Here is a 5,246-nt window from a genome sequence, read left to right as displayed (position 1 = left end):
TGACTCACTCAGGAGTTAGATTGAAAGAAAATGGCATTTCACCTGTTTTTCAAGAAAAAATGAAACCATAGCCCCATATATTAAAGAGAAACATACATGACATAAGGACAATCTGTCATTGGTGAGTGAACATAGGGGCATCATATATGGACGTATCAATGCTCTGGCAATCCTACTGTTTTTTGAGAGATGCTTCTATATGTAAGATGACACTGCACTTTATAAGGTGCCACAGATGGTGTTATTTATTTTTGTGAAAAAATGTGTGTAAAATTCTCATCCTTGTTTTTCGAATCCCTCCATGGTTTCGACCTTCCCCATCTTTGTAATCCCCTCTAGCCCCACAACCCTCCAAGATATCTCTGCTCTTCTAATTCTGGCCTTTTGTGGATCCCCGATTTTAATCTCTCCACTATTGGCGAATGTGCCTTCAGCTGCCAAGGCCCTCAGCTCTGGAATCCTCCTTCCACCAACCCCCCCCCCCCCAAAAAAAACCCTCTTTGCCTCGCTACCTCTCTCTCCTCCTTTAAGACGCTCCTTCAAACCTAACACTTTGACCAATCTGCCCTAATTACTTTTTATGTGGCTCGCTGTCAAATATTGTTTTATAATGCTCCTTTGAAGCTACGGATAGAGAGGACCAGTGATGCAGAGGGAAGGAAGAGGGTAACTGCCTGTGTGGGGAGCATGAGGACACAGGAAGAACCAACAAAGGAAATCCCCATCTGTTAATTTCCATGGGGCTTCTCCCGATCGTGTGGAAGACCTATGGAGAAATGACGTAAGCCCAGATGTATGATGTTTAGTCTGAGCAGTCGACTTCCTTCATCCTCTGGTTCACAACAACACATTTCAAGTAAGCACGAGACATTTCGTAGTGGAATATATGGGACAAACTTCCTTGACATACAGTAAAGGTGATCAGCCTAACTGTATACAGAGAATGGCTTTTCGGTTTCTGGGTCTTTTGAGTCCTCCGAATTACGATTAAAACCATGCTCCTTTATGCACCATATTTTGCCTACATCAAAGATACATATCATAGAAATGACTTCATAATGTATCTATTCCCAAATCCTTTGAAGAAAGTCTATTCATGTAAACATGTGTAATTGTTTACTCCAAAGCTACTTCTGAACAAGACTTCCTGATGTAACTGTCCTTAAAATCTTTGAAGAATAGGCTTTATCAATCATCATCTTTCCATACTATAGCTAATAAATACCTCCTACCCATGTGTATTACCCTAAAGTTACACTTTAATCACTCAAGGCTGACGTCATTACTGTCATGTATTTCTTTGCACAAGCACTTGGCATATCCGAAGACAAGCTAGGCTTTCCTCTCACACACTTTAAAGTAATTCTGTTTATAGTGGAAAGCCTGTTGCTCCAAGATACAAAGAAGATCGACTGTTCACCCTTAACTCTCCAAGATGTCCAACACACCCCTCTCCAGGATGTCCAACATTTTGTATGTGCCAGACCATCAGGAGAACACCTGTGGAAATTCAACACTTCTGAGTCTGGCCTTGTCTAATTGGTATACAGTTCCCTTGATTCTTATACTGAGGACAAGGATAGAGGCACAGGGGAGAGAAGTCAGGAACAATGACACAGCACCATAATTAGTTATGGGGGAAAAAAGAAATGCCATTTCACTTTGAGTGTGGGCGGAAAACTAGCCGACGCGGATCGACCGTCCATAATACATCTCGTCCGATTTTATGTTCCATTGAAGTCAATGGTCTTGTGCTACATGCTTTATTGACCATTTACAGTATTGGTTGGAAAATAATGCATTTATACATCAGAATTTACAACGTTTGCCTCTGGGAGGGCAGTGTTGAAAAACTACCCCTCAGATTTCACGATGCAGTTGCTACAGAATGTTAGATACACATACAGCTATATAAATTCAAGGAGGCTAAAATATCTGCACCTTCCCATGCAATCCCACTGTTATTCTCGTCATAATGCTGTCAAAGGGCGACAAATTTGGCCCAGACCCGGACAATCCCAAACATTCCTGCCAATTTCCACATTCCTTGTTTAGGTGGTACCTCTGCCTATTCGAAACAAGATCAACGGTGTGACAGGGTGAAGGATAGAGGTGGAGTTTCAGAGAGTGAAGCGGAGATGACTGACAGGTCTTCCACCAATGGTGGAAGCAATGGGAGGGGGATGCACATTCGAGGCCAGAGTTGGTGGACTGAGGGTGTGTGAGGGGATGTGTAGGTAGAGGTGAGGCAGAGGTAGGGAGGTGCAAGATCAAGGAGTGATTTGAAAAGAAAGGACATGGATTTTGAATTGAAAACATCAGGGGACAGGAAGCCAGAGTAGGTCAGTGAGGATGAGGTTGTTCGAGGATCAGGACCTTGTGTTGGAAAAGATTGGCTAGGTTAGACTGGAGAATGATACTTAAAGGGTTGACGGTGGATAGGCAATGGCAGACATTTAAAGATCACATGGATGAACTACAACAATTGTACATCCCTGTGTGCCGTAAGAATAAAAAAGGGAAGGTGGCTCAACTGTGGCTAACAAGGGATATTAGAGATAGTGTTAAATCCAAGGAAGAGGCATATAAATTGGCCAGAAAAAGCAGCAAACTTGAGGACTGGGAGAAATTTAGAATTCAGCAGGGGAGGACTAAGGGTTTAATTAGGAGGGGGAAAATAGAGTATGAGAGTAAGCTTGCAGGGAACATAGAAACTGACTGCCAAAGCTTCTATAGATATGTGAAGAGAAGAAGATTAGTGAAGTCTAATGTAGGTCCCTTGCAGTCAGAATCAGGGGAATTCATAATGGGGAACAAGGAAATGGCAGACCAATTGAACAAATACTTTGGTTCTGTCTTCACTAAGGAAGACACGAATAACCTCCCGAAAATACTAGGGGACCAAGGGTCTAGCGAGAAGGGGGAACTGAGGGAAATCTTTATTAGTCAGGAAATGGTGTTCGGGAAATTGAAGGGATTGAAAGCCGATAAATCCCCAGGGCCTGATAGTCTGCATCCCAGAGTACTTAAGGAAGTAGCCCTAGAAATAGTGGATGCATTGGTAGTCATTTTCCAACATTCTATAGACTCTGGTTCAGTTCCTATGGATTGGAGGGTAGCTAAGGTAACCCCACTTTTTAAAAAAAAGGAGGGAGAGAGAAAACAGGGAACTATAGACCAGTTAGCCTGACATCGGTGTGGGGAAAATGTTAGAATCAATTATTAAAGATGAAATAGCAGCGCATTTGGAAAGCAGTGTCAGGATCCGTCCAAGTCAGCATGGATTTATGAAATTGAAATCATGCTTGACCAATCTTCTAGAGTTTTTTGAGGATGTAACTGGTAGAGTGGATAAGGGAGAACCAGTGGATGTGGTGTATTTGGACTTTCAAAGGGCTTTTGACAAGGTCCCACACAAGACAGCAGTGTGCAAAATTAAAGCACATGGTATTGGGGATAATGTACTGACGTGGATAGAGAACTGGTTGGCAGACAGGAAGCAGAGAGTGGGAATAAACGGGTCATTTTCAGAATGGCAGGCAGTGACGAGTGGAGTACCGCAGGGTTCAGTGCTGGGACCCCAGTTGTTTACAATATACATTTAGACGAAGGAATTGAATGTAATATCTCCAAGTTTACAGATGACACAGTGCTAGCTGCGAGGAGGATGCTAGGAGGCTGCAGGGAGACTTGGACAGGTTAGGTGAATGGGCAAATGCATGGCAGATGCAGCATAATGTGGATAAATGTGAGGTTATCCACTTTGGTTGCAAAAACAGGAGGGCAGATTATTATCTGAATGATGACAGATTAGGAAAAGGGGAGGTGCAACGAGACCTGGGTGCCATGGTACATCAGTCATTGAAGGTAGGCATGCAGGTAGAGCAGGCAGTAAAGAAGGCAAATTGCATGCTGGCCTTCATAGCGAGGGGATTTGGGTATAGGAGCAGGGAGGTCTTACTGCAGTTGTACAGGGCCTTAGTGAGACCACACCTTGAGTATTGTGTGCAGTTTTGGTCTCCTAATCTGAGGAAGGACATTTTTGCTATTGAGGGAGTGCAGCGAAGATTCACCAGACTGATTCCTGGGGTGGCAGGACTGTCATATGAAGAAAGACTGGATCGACTGGGCTTATAGTCACTGGAATTTAGAAGAATGAGAGTAGATCTCATAGAAACATATAAAATTCTGACGGGATTGGACAGGTTAGATGCAGGAAGAATATTCCCGATGTTGGGGAAGTCCAGAACCAGGGGTCACAGTCTAAGGATAAGGGGTAAGCCATCTAGGACCGAGATGTGGAGAAACTTCTCCACTCAGAGAATTGTGAACCTGTGGAATTCTCTACCACAGAAAGTTGTTGAGGCCAGTTCGTTAGATATATTCAAAAGGGAATTAGATGTGATCCTTCCGGCTAAAGGGATCAAGGGGTATGGAGAGAAAGCAGGAATGGGGTACTGAAGTAGCATGATCAGCCATGATCATATTGAATGGTGGTGCAGGCTCGAAGGGCCGAATGGCCTACTCTTGCACCTACTTTCTATGTTTCTATGTGGGCCGCTGCACTGAAGTTGCAGTTGTGGAGGGTAATTGATTAGGAGGCAGCAAGGAGAGCATTGGAATAATTAATTCTGGACACAATGAAAGTGTGGATAAGAGTTTAAGTGGTGGGAGAGGGAGGCTAAGGTAAGGGGTAGGGATGGAGACAGGCAATGTTGCAGAGGTGGAGGTAAGCAGGCTTGGTGTTAGAGAAGATGTGAGGTATGAAGCTCAGCTTAGGGTCAAGCACAATGCTGAGGTTGCACACGGTTTGTGATAAGCCTGTCATCCAATGTATATGTAGTCTAACTCCGTCTTTTGCCTGTCAGATTATTAGGGGTTGCGTCAGTTTTTAAAAAAATTGTTGATCAACGTTTGCTAGTTTTCTAGTTTGACATGACCACCTGCACTTTAACTGAATGGAAGCCTGTTCTGTTCATATAGGTGGCCTGGGCTAGAATTTCTTTTCTGACATTATCAATGACAGCTGCTTCACCGAGACCAGAGTCACCTCTGTCCTCAAAGGCTCCAGGAAAAAATGTCTGCACCACCTGCCTCTCAATCCTTCATCACTCAGGGAGCAGAAGTAAGAGTTTACATGGGTTAGTAAACATTTAGGTACAAGGAGGTAACAAGTAGCAGTAGATAGTCTTTGAAATCAGTGCTATAGTTTGGAAAATATTACACGGGGAAATTAAAACTTGATT

The sequence above is a fragment of the Pristiophorus japonicus genome, chromosome 16 (genome assembly GCF_044704955.1).
Source record: "Pristiophorus japonicus isolate sPriJap1 chromosome 16, sPriJap1.hap1, whole genome shotgun sequence".
In the NCBI taxonomy this organism is placed as follows: domain Eukaryota; kingdom Metazoa; phylum Chordata; class Chondrichthyes; family Pristiophoridae; genus Pristiophorus; species Pristiophorus japonicus.
Note: the sequence above shows the minus strand (reverse complement) of the source record.